The sequence below is a fragment of the Oncorhynchus mykiss genome, chromosome 27, assembly GCF_013265735.2.
Source record: "Oncorhynchus mykiss isolate Arlee chromosome 27, USDA_OmykA_1.1, whole genome shotgun sequence".
Lineage (NCBI taxonomy): Eukaryota > Metazoa > Chordata > Actinopteri > Salmoniformes > Salmonidae > Oncorhynchus > Oncorhynchus mykiss.
Genome location: NC_048591.1, coordinates 6,390,547 through 6,406,426, shown reverse-complemented (window position 1 = coordinate 6,406,426; position 15,880 = coordinate 6,390,547). Strand labels below are relative to the sequence as shown.

The window sequence follows — 15,880 nt, the reverse complement described above, 5'->3', positions numbered from 1 at the left end:
TCTACCTCTAGGAGTTTACAGTGTTTAAGCTGACAACCATGTTATTGTCCCAAAAACTGTATTCTTCAGCCACCTCCATTCAGCCACCTCCATTATTTTTACCTATTACATTGGTTGTAGTTGCTGAGGAGGACTAGCTTCCCACCTAAAACACTTATCACCCTTCTTATCTGTTTTAAACGGTGCTGGCCGGCGCTCGTCACAAAATGCCTGCTCACTTATAAATAGACAAGGTCCTGTGGCGAGCCAGTTCAGTTGTACTGTTTTAAGCCCATGATATCACAATCCCTCTGTGCCTGACAATGCCTCAGCTACAGCGTTGAGGCTCTTTGGCATCACAATTACCGTGAAGCCGTCTTTTAAATTGAAATGTCGCTTGTTGTCACCACAATTAATAACAGATCAACAAGTCACTAAGATGGAAGAAAAGGTTTCTCTTGCCTCCTCAGGAGGAGATGGCTCTTTATGACCTGTTATAATGACACATGTTAATTCACTTATAACGGATGTTATGAACTTTAAATTGATGTCAAATGCAACAGTTTGCCTGCGTCTGAAGGTGAAATCGCCCCATATGGGCACTTTCTCACTCAGGCAGTGAGAAAAACAGAAGTTTGTCCATTTCCCTAACATTAGTCTCTCCGTTAAGTGCCCTCTGTTAATTATTGACCAGCAGGCTAGCTCTGAATTAGCACGGAATCGTTTCATAATCACATTCCATGGAGCACTTGATTCCCTGCTATTGCTAGATTCACATCGCTACCAAATCCAGGACTGCTGACTTCTCAGGCCCCCCTCCAACTTTCTCCCTCCTGAGGCGTCATTGTGGTTGTGTTGGTTTCTTCTAGACAGCCTGGCCTGGACATTCTGTTCTTGTTTCTCACAGTCATGTGTCCCTGAGTGAGTGAGTGGGGCCAGACGTGGTCCAGGGGGAAAAGCAGCACTCAGAGATGGTCAGTCAGCTGCTGGCCTTGGATCAGCCCAAGGATGTCAGCCCAGGTGTGTGGGTGGGGGGGGGGGGGTGTTAGAAGCTAATCTTCCTTATTGTTAAGATTGGATTAAAATAACCTAAACAAAATTATGTGTGTGTTGGGTGGGTTCCTACCCCGTATACCGGGGTATTTGGAAATAGCCACAATGGTTTTTTCAATACACGCGATACCGTTAGCTATTTAATCAATTTTTATATTTGTTGCTTCTTTTTAAGTAAATACCTTCAGTTTACTTGTGCAATACGATGAAGCAGATTGTGTTCATTTCACCTGTCACATTATTTTACGTTATGAAGCTTACCGTATTTTGTAAATAGCACAATGGGATAAAGTGGGAGCATGTGAGTCCAGCTGTTTATTGAAGGGTTGCGTTTTATATTGATTCAATTGAGTGATCAGGGACATGCAACTATAGTTTTCTTTCACAGAAAATTACGTAACACATTACGTTACATTACGTAACACATGCGCCAGAAAATAGCTTCGTTTTCATCAGATGACAGCAGAAGTGCAATGAGTTTACAATGGAAAAACAAATATATTTTCCGCAGACCACGCGTAACCACGCCAGCCCAGGACTTCCACATCCGGCTTCTTCACTTGCAGCATTTTCTGAGACCAGCCACCCAGACAGCTGATGAAACTGTGGGTTTGCACAACCAAATAATTTTTGCAGAAACAGTCTCTGGAAAGCTCATCTGTGTGCTCGTCACCCTCACCAGGGTCTTGACCTGACTGCCGTTCGGTGTCGTAACCGCCTTCAGTGGGCAAAAGCTCACCTTTTGTGAGCCACGGGCGAACGGTTTGTTGTGAGCAGACTGCCCCATAGTGGCGGTGGGGTTACTGTATAGGCAGTCATAAGCTACGGCCAACGGTAATTTGAATGCACGGAGATACCATGACGAGATCCTAAGGCCCATTGTCGTGCCACCATCACCTCATGTTTCAGCATAATAATGCACGGCCCCATGTCGCAAGGACCTGTACACAATTCCTGGAAGCTGAACATGTCCCAATTCTTCCATGGCCTGCATACTCACCAGATGTCACCCGTTGAGCATGTTTGGGATGCTCTGGGTCGACGCGTATGACACTGTGTTTCAGTTCCCGCCGCTATCCAGCAACTTTGCACAGCTGTTGAAGAGGAGTGGGACAATATTCCACAGGCCACAATCAACAGCCTGATCAACTCTATGGGAAGGAGATGTGTCTCGCTGCATGAGGCAAATGGGGGTCACACCAGATACTAACTGGTTTTCTTGTCCACTCCCTTACCTTTGTTAAGGTATCTGTGAACAGATGCATATCTGTATTTCCAGTCATGTGAAATCCACAGGGGCATAGTGCATAATTTATTTATTTAAATTGACAGATTTCTTTATATGAACTGTAACTCAATAAAATCTTAGAAATTGTTGCCTGTTGCAGCATTTATATTTTTGTTCAGTGTACAGTTCCTATTGTTTGCCTTAAAGTTAATATTGCATTTTACTGGAGAAATGTATGCTGGCTACACCAAGAAAAGTAGCTACACCGTCAGCTGTCTGCTGATGGAATGCCGTTAGTGAATTCTCATCCGAATGGAGAGGTGCAACTGAAGCACAGAGTTTGTCTGATGTCTAGCAGAAATGACAATATGAAGCATCTTAGATCTGCATAAGATATTTCTTATGAGTTTTGTCTTTAAAAATAATAATAATAATTTTGCTGTGTGAAAAAAAACTGCACAATTCCGCATTAACGTGACCCCTAAAGTTAACTTGATAGTTTTATAAGTAAGTGGCAGAATTTAATAAGGTGACGGGGCATCATTGTGCTATCTTTCTGCAGTGTTTGAGAAGTCAATTCCCTTTTGCATGAGTTATTTGTATCTTGATTTCCTCTGTTCTCAGCCCGTCTGCTCCTCCCCCATCGTCTTCGAGCAGAGCAGACGGGCCCTTTGCCCAATCGACTCCAGACTCCACACAGACACAGCGTGTACACATGCTGCTCCAGAGCCAGTTCCTCCGTCATAAAGCATGAGTCAAAACTTTGTTAATTTGCACGTTCACATTCACTTGTAAATGTCCTAACTCACCAAAAATGACATTCGGTAGCTCCTGCGTTTGGAAAGTATTCAGCCCCCTTTTCCACATTTTCTTACGTTACAGCCTTATTTTTTAAACAGATTTTAAAATAAAAAATCCTCATCAATCTACTCGCAGTACCCCATAATGACAGGTTTTTAGACATTTTTGCAAATTTATAAAATTGAAATACCTTATCTAAATAAGTATTCAGACCCTTTGCTATGAGACTTGAAATTAAGCTCAGGTGCATCTGGTTTCCATTGATCTTCCTTGATGTTTCTACAACTTGATTGGAGTCCATCTGTGGTAAATTCAATTGATTGGACATGATTTGTAAAGGCGCACACCTGCCTATATAAGGTCCCACAGTTGACGGTGCATGTCAGAGCAAAAACCAAGCCGTAAGGTCGAAGGAATTGTCCGTAGAGCTCCGAGACAGGATTGTGTTGAGGAACTGATCTCGGGAAGGGTACCAAAAAATGTCTGCAGCATTGAATGTCTACCTAGAGCTGGCCGCCCGGCCAAACTGAGCAATTGGGGGAGAAAGGCTTTGGTCTGGGAGATGACCAAGAATCTGATGGTTACTCTGAAAGAGTTCCAGAGTTCCTCTGTGGAGATGGGAGAACCTTCCAGAAGGTCTGAGGGAAACCTGGCACCATCCCTACGGTGAAGCATGGTGGTGGCAGCATCATGCTGTGGGGATGTTTTTCAGTGGCAGGGACTGGGTGACTAGTCAGGATTGAGGGAAAGATGAACAGAGCAAAGTACAGAGAGATCCTTGATGAGAACCTGCTCAGGACCTCAGACTGGGGAGGAGATTCACCTTCCAACAGGACAACCACCCTAAGCACACAGCCAAGACAACGCAGTAGTGGCTTCGGGACAAGTCTCTTAATGGACTTGAACCCAATCAAACATCTCTGGAGAGACCTGAAAATAGCTATGCAGCGACGCTCCCCATCCAACCTGACAGAGCTTGAGAGGATCTGCATAGAAGAATGGGAGAATACAGGTGTGCCAAGCTTGTAGCATCATACCCAAGAAGACTCGAGGCTGTAATTGCTGCCAAAGGTGCTTCAACAAAGTACTGAGTAAAGAGTCTGAATACTTATGTAAATGTGATATTTCTGTTTTTTTTTTATACATTTGCAAACAATTCAAAATGTCATTATTTGGTATTGTGTGTAGGTTGAGGGGGGAAAAACAATACATTTTCGAATAAGGCTGTAATGTACATTTTTGGGGGATAAGGTCAAGGGGTCTGAATGCTTTCTGAATGCACTGTATGTATAACTTCATGAGTTTGATTACCTGTCTTTGTAGTTAGTTTTTAGTTTTCACCCGTTAGCATATTTCACTAGCAGCCTCATGGATTTTCGCTCTTACTTGCGTTCATTTTGTTAGCATTCTTGTAGTAGACGTCTAATGGGCTTTTTCCCTGTTTTTATGGCGCCCCCTTCTGTACTAAACGCCCCCGCTAATATCGTAAACCCTACGATGAGAGGACAATATGAAAATCTGGATAAACCCAACCCTAGTTTCTATTATGTAAAATTGCCATAACTACCTCAACAGGTGTTTCAGATGGATTCAGGTATCCATCCACCTATTTTTCCTCCTATGTGGAGCTGTAGGGGGCTCCCTGCTTTGTGAGATGTTTTTTGTCCACCCTGACCCTCCCCCAGCTGTAGGGCTGACCCCATTTAGTCGGTTGTTTGGCTGTTGGGCGACGAAGATTTTATTTTAGACGAGCAGTTGCAACTATATATATTTTGTAATGCACACGAGACCTCTCTTTCATTCCTGTCTGGACTAATCCATTGCGATGACACACCACTATCACCAGTAGTACATTTACCGTTAATTCCTATAATTTCTAATCTACAGTGTTTGTTTGATTACAGTCATTTCTGTTAATGCATTCAATATTATTATTAGTCTTTTATTGTTCTCATTGTTTGAGGACCGCACAACGTAAATTGACGAGTTGTCAATTTATTCGTTGTCTTTTGTTTGTAGCCTCCTGTCAATCTTGAGTAAGGACGACAACTGATTATGCATAGAAGTAAGCCTAGGCTACCTGGCCTGCGCGCAAATCTAGGCCAATAAATGTGCCCATTTGGGGATCTTGATAGTATTTCTGATTGAGAAGCTCCACGGTGGTGGTGAGTTAAGACAAAGTATGTTTTTCTTCACCTCAAACAGCAAGTAAACAAGTCTGTTTTTACATCATTGAGAATGGCAATAGTTCCTCAACATGGCCTATTTAAAAAATATTTCCAGCTCTCTTTTGATAACCACTAGGCGTAAAAGGGGGAATAAATGTCATGCTCTTATTCGGTGGAAACGTAAAGAAATAGGCCTACCTGATTTACGTCTTATCCCTTGCGGAAATAGCCTACAGCTATGTCTGTCCAGAGCTCACTAGCATGGGAAACTGAGGGCTCAGAATATTTCGTACATTGTTTGCTAGCACAAGTTTGCCGGGCCCAAGTAAATAGTTGATAGTGTTTCGGGTTCTTTGCAGACAGGCCATGCGTAGCCAATGTGATTTCTAGGATATATTTATTTTTATCAGGATATTTTCTACCTGTAGTGTTTTGTATTTGTTGGCTTTTATGTAGGCTGTTTTTACATAGTTGCCAATGGCTATAGATGTTAGTTTTAGAATTTTGATTAACCTTAAGGATTTTGAGATACGAAGACTTAATTATAAATTAAATGAAACTGTTCCACGAAAATGTACACATAAAAATCAGAACTGGCATGCAGATCAGTAGAAATGGTAAGATAAATTGGCACTCCAAATGGAAAAGGTTGCCGACCCCTAGCTTAACGGCAGAATCTGGAGGAGGATTGGGAACAGGTTATTTTTATTCTTCTGGTTAGGCTATCTTTATCTCTTGCTCACTCTTGTGTCTTTAAAAAATACATTTAAAAAATACATGTTTAAAAAATGTTAAACAATAGATTGGTCGAAAAAACGGACGACTCTAGGTCGAACAAGATTTTGTTTAGTCGGGAACAGGCCTATCCAGCAGGCATCCATCCAGGCCACTGTCAGTAGAGCTCTGCCCCGTAGCATAGGCCTTTCTCTCTTTCATGGACCATGCGTTCCTTGCCCCCTGTGACCAGTCAGCTGTCATGTGTGAATGACGCTGCTGCCACCCTGTGCAGCATGGTGGTGTGAAATGGCAGGGATGGGGACGGGGGAGCAGGGCGCTATTTAAGACTCTCAACACTCAGTTGTTAAGTAGGCTGTCAGGTCCAGTCCCGGCTCCGCTCGTCCAGAGGGCTCCCCTCATTCCACACAGTCAATGGCCTGTGACTGCTGACTGATTGCTTCACCAGGCCCAGTCCTCCTGTCGCTTCCCTCTGAACCCTACGCCCAGTCCTGGGGACCTCTCAACCCTTCAAAATGGCTGCTTTGCCATTTCTACTCCTCCTTGTCCCCTCATTGCGGGAGCCGATCGATACAGGTCACAGAATGAAATGGAGTGTCTATTGAAGAACCTGTGATGTTGCATGCCGCAGTGTTGCATGGATTTTCTTTGAGTGACAAGTGCAGTTCCTCATCAGGTGTGCATGGCTCTACACTTCCTCTCCTAGTCTCCTTTTCATCTTTTGTCAACCTTGATCATTAAAGACCACCATGCCGGTTGGCATGGCGTAGCATGTCTGTGTCACCATGTCATCAACACCCTGAGTCAGTGACCCTTCAGCCACAAATGATTAGCTCAGCTGACTTTCACTTTCCATCGTGCACTGACTATCAGTTATTCCATGATTTGTCTACCACGCTAATTTATGTCGGTCATTGCAGAACGGTAATATTAATTGACATCCGAGATCAAAGTTATTTTTCAGAAGAGATGATTTACCACAGAACATCAAAAGTAATATGCTGTTATCGTCAAAGCAGCATTCAGTTGTTCCCCCTCGCTTTCTTTCCTCCTCCTCCCTCCCATTTGATTGAAAACAACGCTATCCTCTGAAGTCTCAGTCCTACATGCGGTCCGCAGATGACTCGGATGCTCTTGCTAGTGCAGACTGTGTTCATCTGTGGTAGCTTGGCTGAGTCAGGGACACCTGGACCCAGTCCTAGTCCCTTCACAGACACCGTGCCCAGCATAGAATGAGTAGAAGGGACATGGCTCTAAAAATCTACAGGGGATTTCACTGTCTGCTCAATAGAAAAGCATTGCTCCACGTGCAGAACTCTGAGAATCAGCCCAATTCTTACAGGTGTTTGATCAACTAACATTCAAACATTGACATGGCCGGTCCACCTACCACAGAACATTGCTTTGAATCTACCAAATTTAATTCTATGGCACCCAGAGACTGTCCCTCTCAGCACTGATAAGTGTCTCCACACTCCACTCTACGCTCCTCCCAGCCGCTGTGGTGAAAGGGGGAAAACGCAGAGGAGGAAGGAAGGGAAGGGGTGATTGACACACAGGGAGAAATTTTGGTCAGACTGCACTTGGATTCATTTAGGATGCAGCTAGCTTGCGCAGTAAACCCTTCTGAATGAGTAGTCGCGTAGACGTACTCCAGAAATGCCATTTTCCCCTCTGTAAAAATATTCAGTGGGGAGCTTTAGGCTGTATCTAGAGGTAAAAGGAGGCATTACTGTCAGCTTAAAGGTCAAATTTGTTTACAGCCTGATTTAGATGACCGCTACAGTGCCATCTGAAAGCATTCACACCCTTGATTTTTTTTAAAAGCCGGAATTAAAATAGATTTAAATTGAGGTTTTGTTTCAGTGGTCTACTCACACTACCCCCATAATTTCAAAGTGGAAATATTTTTTTAATGAAATGTTTACAAATTAATTAAAAATGAAAAGTTGAAATGTCTTGAGTCAAAGTATTCAGCCCTTTGTTATGGCAAGCCTAAATATGTTCAGGAGTCAAAATTAGCTTATGTCACATAAGTTGCATGGATTGTTGAATAACTACCTCATCACTGTACCCCACACATACAATTATCTGTAAGGTCCCTCAGTCGAGCAGGGAATTTCAAACACCGGTTCAGCCACAATACAAAGCGTTGTGTTTGGGGAAAATCCAACACATCACTGAGTGCCACTCTTCATATTGTCAAGCATAGTGGTGGCTGCGTCATAATATGGGTATGCTTGTCATTGGCAAAGACTAGGGAATTTTTTCAGAGGATAAAATTAACCGGAATGGAGCCAAACACAGGCAAAAACCTGGTTGTCTGCTTTCCAACAGACACTCTGAGACAAATTCACCTTTCAGCAAGACCGTAACCTAAAACGCCACTGGAGTTCCTGAGTGGCCGAGTAACAGTTTTGACTTAAATCGTCTTGAAAATCAATGGCAAGACTTGAAAATGGCTGTCCAGCAATGATCACCAATCAACTTAAGAGCTTTCATAGAATAATGTACAAATATTGTACAATCCAGGTGTGCAAAGCTCATGGAGGATTACCCAGAAACACTCACAGCTGTAATCCCTGCAAAAGGTGATTCTAACGTGTTGACTAGGGTGTATTTCATGTTCAGTAAATTTGCCAAAAATAAATGAAAACATGTTTACACTTTGTATTTATGCAGTATTGTGTGTAGATGGGTGAGAAATAATTTTGTATTTCTTTATTTTGAATTCCGGCTGTAACACAATGTGGAATAAGTCAAGGGATATGAATACTTTCCGAAGGAACTAGTTTTACTGCAGAATATAAAATGACCACATAGACTCTAATTGTTTGTCCTCTTCATATGTCAAGGATTATCCCTAGCTAAGGTGTGTGCGCGTCAGTGGATTGGCCTACTCATAAGGTAGCCCTTACAGGGCCTCCCGGGTGGCGCAGTGGTTAAGGGCGCTGTACTGCAGCGCCAGCTGTGCCCCTGGGTTCGCGCCCAGGCTCTGTCGTAACCCATCGCGCCCAGGCTCTGACGCACAATTGGCCTAGCGTCGTCCGGGTTAGGGAGGGCTTGGTCGGTAGGGATGTCCTTGTCTCATCGCGCACCAGCTAGCCAAGGTTGCCAGGTGCACGGTGTAGCCTCCGACACATTGGTGCGGCTGGCTTCCGGGTTGGATGCGTGCTGTGTTAATTAAGAAGCAGTGCGGCTGGTTCAACCTTCGTCTCTCCCGAGCCCGTACGGGAGTTGTAGCGATGAGACAAGATAGTAGTAGTAGTAGTAGTAGTAGTAGTAGTAGTAGTAGTACTACAACAATTGGATACCATGAAATTGGGGAGAAAAAAGGGGTAGCCCTTACAATATGATCGGATGGTTATGATTTGATTAGGATCCCCAGTAGCCAACGCCAATGGCGACGGCTTGTCTTACTGGGGTCCGACAAATAAACAGACAAAAATAATTTTCATCCATTTCAAACATGAACAGACATTTAAATATAACATTTAATTTAAAGACGAATGTTGGTTTGACCACTTGGGGTTTTACGTCAGTACAACATGACAAGCTATGTCCCATATTCGACACAGTATATTTGACTTTCAGCTTGACTCTTTGCTGTGTGCTTAATGTCTTCTCTTCAGTTGTGTTCAGAGGCACGTTTTCAAAGCCACGTTTTCCTGTGCTTGTTGAGGCCTAATCGTAAAGTAAAAGAAGAATGTTATGAGACTACTCTCCCTTTTGGCCTGTGCTTTCGTTCTAGTTCTCCCAACCTGGCTAGTTAGTGCAAAGGCAGTGGTGGAAAAAGTACCCAATTTTGTCATACTTGAGTAAAAAAGTGAAAGTAACCCAGTAAACTACTACTTGAGTAAAAGACTAAAAGTATTTGGTTTTAAATGTAAGTATCAAAAGTAAATATTATTGCTAAAATATACTTAAGTGTAAATAATTTCATTGTCCTTATATTCAGCATCATTTTCTTGTTTCAAAAAAGTATTTATGGATAGCCAGGGGCCCGCTCCAACATGGACATTGTTTACATCGTTTTTATTTACAAATGAAATGTGTTTAGGGAGTTTACCAGATCAGAGGCTATAGGGATGACCAGGGATGTTCTTTTGATAATTGTATAAATTAGACCATGTTATTGTCCTGCTAAGCATTTCAAAATGTAGTGAGCACTTTTGTGTGTCAGGGAAAATGTATGGTGTAAACAGTACATACTTTTCTTTAGGAATGTAGTAAAGTCAAAGTCAAAGATATAAATAGTAAATTACAGATACCTCCAAAAACTACTTAAGTAGTACTTTCAAGTATTTTTACTGAATTGCTTTCCACCACGGTGCGATGGGATCAGGGCTAAGTGTCGAACGCTTTCTAGGCTAATTCTATGCCGCACCCTCGGTAGAAATGCCGCCTTCTACCCTCTTTCTCAGTGCCCTGCCTGTATTCCCTCCATTCTTCACCCCTGCCTCACTTCCACATCTGCTTACCCTCTGTTTTCCTCCTTCCCCCTGTTTTTCTCCCCCTGAATTCTGTGTATTGACTCGGGGTTGAAGACTTAACTAATCAAGATACACTATATATACACACAAAAGTATGTGGACACCCCTTCAAATGAGTGGATTCTGCTATTTCAGCCACGCCCGTTGCTGACCGGTGTATAAAATCGAGCACACAGCCATGCTATCTCCAGAGACGAGCATTGGCAGTAGAATGGCCTTACTGAAGAGCTCAGGGACTTTCAACGTGGCACAGTCATAGGATGCCACCTTTTCACCAAGTCCGTTTGTCAAATTTCTGTCCTGCTACAGCTGCCCAGTGTAAGTGCTGTTATTGTGAAGTGGAAACATGTAGGAGAAACAACAGCTCAGATGCGAAGTGGTAGGCCACACAAGCTCACAGAACGGGACCACTGAAGCGCATAGCGTGCTTAAAACGTCTGTCCTCGGTTGCAACACTCACTACTGAGTTGTAGTGATTGCCTCTGGGAGCAACGTCAGCCCAATAACTGTCTGTCAGGAGCTTCATGAAATGCGTTTCCATGGCCAAACAGCCTAAAATCATAATGCGCAATTCCAAATGTCTGATAGAGGGGTGTAAAGCTCGCCGCCATTGGACTCTGAATCTGGGTTTGGCGGATTCCAGGATAACGCTACCTGCCCGAATGCATAGTGCCAACTGTAAAGTTTGGTGTAGGAGGAATAATGGTCAGGGGCTGTTTTTAATGCTTGAGGCTATAGGCCCCTTATTTCCAGTGAAGGGAAATCTTAATGCTACAGCATACAATGACATTCTAAATGATTCTGTGCTTCCAACTTTGTGGCAACAGTTTTGGGAATGACTTTTTCCTGTTTCAGCATGACAATGCCCCCATGCACAAAGCGAGGTCCATACAGAAATGGTTTGTTGAGATCGGTGTGGAAGAACTGACGTCAACCCCATTTGAACGCCTTTGGGATGAATTGGAACGCCGACTGCGAGCCAAACCTAATCGCCCAACATCAGTGTCCTACCTCACTAATGCTCTTGTGGCTGAATGGAAGCAAGTCCCTGCAGCAATGTTCCAACATCTAGTGGAAAGCCTTCCCAGAAGGTAGAGGCTCTTATAGCCGGGGGGGGGGGGGCTCCTTGTTAATACCCTTGATGTTGGAATGAGATGTTCGACGAGCAGATGTCCACTTACTTTTGGTCATGTAGTGTGTTAGTGTTTTTTTGTTTTTTTCAAGATCATTCTTCCATTTTGAGTTGTTTTCGTGTAGATAAAAAATACATCCGTTTTAATCCAAATTCGTAACACGAGCTTCATAAACACAACCAAATTATTATTTTTGCCATAGCATATATGAAATTATTTAGACTGTTTTGAATGTTGACGTCCAAAATATGTCAATGGCTTGAAGGGGTCCCTCAAGGCCTTTCTCGTGTTAATTTACGTGTTGTAGGCCTATTGATTAGAATCAGCAAGCTAAGCTCACGAGCTGGGAGAGGAGGTTTGGCAGCAAAACTTGACGGTTTTATGAAGGCTGGCCAATACCTACAGTAGTGTTGTAATCGCATAGCAGCCCCAGAGACTGACTGTACAGGTTCTCTCATATCTTTTGTTCACGCCTCGCCTGGCCACCTCACCACCGAGGTGAATTCTGTCATTTTTTAAAAACATGTATCCCAATCAGGGGCCGTCTGTTGATGAACAACGTTAGCTTGAGCTCATAAAATATGGTTTAATGGCTGAAATACCTGCATTTGTGGTGAACATTATGGGCTACATTATTCCTGATGGCATACATTTAAATAGGCCTAACTGCGTAACAAAGAAGAATAATGAATAAGAATGCAAATAATTTATCTTTCACAACAGCACCAACAAATCCCACAGGTATTTTCTTTTATGGCCTTTGTGCAAACAGGTTATTAATGCCGGCTATAGGTAATCCTGTTTGGGTTGTGCCTGCTGCCTGCACATTTTTTTTTGTCTTTAAGGAGGGGTAAAATGGTGTATTTGGCACAGTTTGGCTTGTCCTCAGAGCTCAGACAGACAGCATCTCCCTTTTCAAGCTGTATGTTGGTTTTAGAAGTCTTGTTTAGCTCCAGGAATTGTGCAATACAGCTCACCCCCACCTTCTCCATACAGTCGGGTTTGTGCTGTAGGATTGGAGGATAGTACCATCCTAATTGGAAATCAACTGTGTTTGACAGACATCGTTGACTGCAATGAATGGAATCAAGTCCCCGCAGCAATGTTCCAACATCATCTAGTGGTGATGTTAGAACATATCATTTTTTAAATGTTTTTTTTTTTAACACATGATCGTTTAACCTATTTAAACTAGACTGGAACTGCCAGAGTTGGGCAGCAGGCAGCATTTGGCGACATGCCAAATGGCCTACCTATTTATTTTTCTATAAATATGTAGGTAGACTTAGTCTACTATTTAATGAAATAAGTAGGCCTACAATATAGATTGTAGACAGCGGAGAGTGCCAAAAGATGCATTTTCCCTTCTTGTCGCCATTTTATTTGATTGTTGACTTGTTGGTCGAAGCATATCTTTCATGATCAACATTCAAATGAATTTGGACGACCGTAACAGAGTTTTATATCTCAGAAAGTTGTGTTTGTGAATAGGCCAAATAAAAACATGATATGGTAATAATGAGAGAGAACCAACAAAAGTTTAAACAAACGTGACAAGTTTCTGGCCTCCGCCTGACCAATGTTTTAGGAAAATCCTTGCAAACCAAACAGCCAGAATTATAAGACTAGACTACTGTCAATAAAATGTGCAGTTAACGTTACTTGTACAAGTTAAACAGATGTGGATTTATTGTGGAAGTGTTTTATTCATATCCTTCAATTATGCAACCGGCATTACATAAGCTCTCACAGCAGCGCTTATGGGAACAAAAAATAAATGTTGCCTATTAAAAATACAAAATAAAACATTTTAAGCTACAAAATAAATAAAGTTAACAAAATATGTATGACAAACTTATTTTCACTGTAATTTATTTGGTTAAGACACAACAGAATATTCTAGCCTGGCTACATTTATTTTGAATAAGACGCATCTGTGAATAGAGGCTTTGAAAATGAAACCGAAAGTGCAATAAAGAACCATTTGGACTGTTTTTCTTGTCATTTTATATTAACCTACCTAAAGGTTTCTGGCAAGGAACACAAGAATGTTCACCTTTTTCTGTCTTTAATAGACTGCGGAGTGGGGTAACAATATTACCTGCTGTGAGGTCTACTGAAAACAAGTTCAGACGGAACGCTTTTCCCACAGATGTAGATGGTATTTGAGGGCGACGCTGGCCAAGAGCGGAGAGCGACCCTCATTCCCTCACTACCCTGCCAGTGGGTCATCATCTCCTACGATTCCATTTTAGTGTAACTTTGCTTAGCTCTCCCAAAAGACTGCCCAGTTACGTCTTCTATGGTCGACATGCGCGCTCGATCTCAGTTGAAATTGTTCTTAATCACCACTGAAAGGGACTCGTATCACACTGTCGGCTTACAACGTTTGGTACCAAATCATCGTTCAAATTTATCGTTACCACATATCACCATATGATTGGTTTATTTATCTATTTGCCCACAAGAAAATACAATATTGGATAGACGATTTCCACATTGTAGTCTAATTATTTAGATTTTAATCGGTGGTTTGAGTGACAGGCTGCATTACAGATTGTTTACTGCGTTGCTAGGCAAGGACGATCAACCCCCCCCCCCCCCATCAACGATGTTTGGACAGGTAGATGGGGTGACGTGTCATTCCAGGCATCAACCAACCCTATTGTGCTGCTTAAAGGTGAATTAGTGCTCTATGCTGTTTGCAGTAAAACTCTCAGATTACTGGGGGATGGGAGCAGCCCAGACTTTATGACCCTGTAGCTTTTATAGCACATCTTTACCTGCTGCTATTTACCTTGAGCAGTTTCCGGCCAGGGAAGCTGTGTGGTACACAGTGTGGCCCTGGCTCCTGAACAGAACACACACTCCCACTCCTACTCCAGTGCCTTACTTGCTGAGACCTAGTTTTCTAGAGGACTGAGAATAGGTAACGAAGTGATTGTGTGTGAGGCGTGCACTGAGAACCAGGGGAGTTTCTCCACCTCTGGGCTGTTGGAATGTGCTACCTTCCTGCGACTCACGTCTCTTTCCCCCCTCTGGAAAGAGTGTACACTCACTCCTGCTCGACGACAACCCTGCAAGCTAGGCCTAATGCTTTCCCAAGGACACGTTGTACACCTAAGCATGCACGCACACACACACACACACAGAGCGTTGACAGGAGTTGACATGAGCCTCAGGGCTGTTGCAACAGGAGCCACAGGTAGAGCTTAACTGAAAGGGTTTGTGTGCAGGGTGTAATTGGGGTTAACAATTTAACATTAAAAAAAGCAGGTAGCAGTATTAAGTGTACATGAAAATGTTCACTGTCCTGACCATTTGGAGGATGTGTGATATGTCTTTGAATCTGCTGTAACAATGTTGGACACACACACGAGGAGGCTACACTTTGTAGAAGGAAAGCAAGCTACATGTTCTATGGTGAAGTTGAGTGTTTTGGGTGTGTTCTGTTTAAGGAATGGTCTTAATGTGAGAGAGAGGGATGGTGAAGGTGATTTCACAATCAGCTTCTGGATATTTGTTTTTGAAGGGAGATGCTCGATCTCTGTCAGTTTGAGGAGATCTCATAAGAGACACTGTATTGTGTTTTGGAGACGGGCGACTATTGAGCCAGGTGATTCTAATACAATACAGCCCCTCCTGGATCAACAGGTGTGTACACACACAGAGGTAGACAAGGCAAGCACACGCGCGTAGCCTACACTCTTTCTCACTCTGTCACACACACAACGCACACACACTCACTCACCCTCTTTTCAGACGCATTTTGTTTTGACTGCTTTTTAAAGCCTTATCCCTCTGTCGTCTGCTCCGCCGTATCCAGATCAGTCCTGATATAGCACAGCCTGGGCCTAACAGTTGATGCCCTGAGCCTTTTTCTCAGTGTGTGAGTGAGTGGTAGGTGTGTTGCATAAGCAGCGCAGCTGTGGCTCTGTCTGTGTGCTTTCCCGGGCCCTTTTAGAGCAGCCTGCCAGGCTGTTGTTCATTCAGTCTGCGTCTGATGGCAGGCAGAGCAGAGCCTCATGATGCTGATCACTGGTTGGGCCTGTCTGGCCTGCAGGAGAGCTTTAGTTCTGCTTCTATCTGAAATGGACTATCTATTTTGAATGCATGCGTTCGAGGGAAAGCTTAACAACTGCACTACTAGGTGTCGAGAAACGTGCACACACACATAGTTGAAGTCGGACGTTTACTTACACTTAAGTTGGAGTCATTAACTCGTTTTTCAACCACTCCACAAATTTCTTGTTAACAAACTGTAGTTTTGGCAAGTCGTTTAGGATATCT

General features: G+C 43.1%; 1 protein-coding gene across 3 annotated transcripts in view; it reads left to right on the top strand.

The window, feature by feature from the left end:
- Positions 1–15,880, top strand: part of LOC110507413 (protein phosphatase 1 regulatory subunit 37) — a 52,670-nt gene that overhangs the window by 13,286 nt on the left and 23,504 nt on the right. The gene's annotated exons all lie outside the window — the stretch shown is intronic.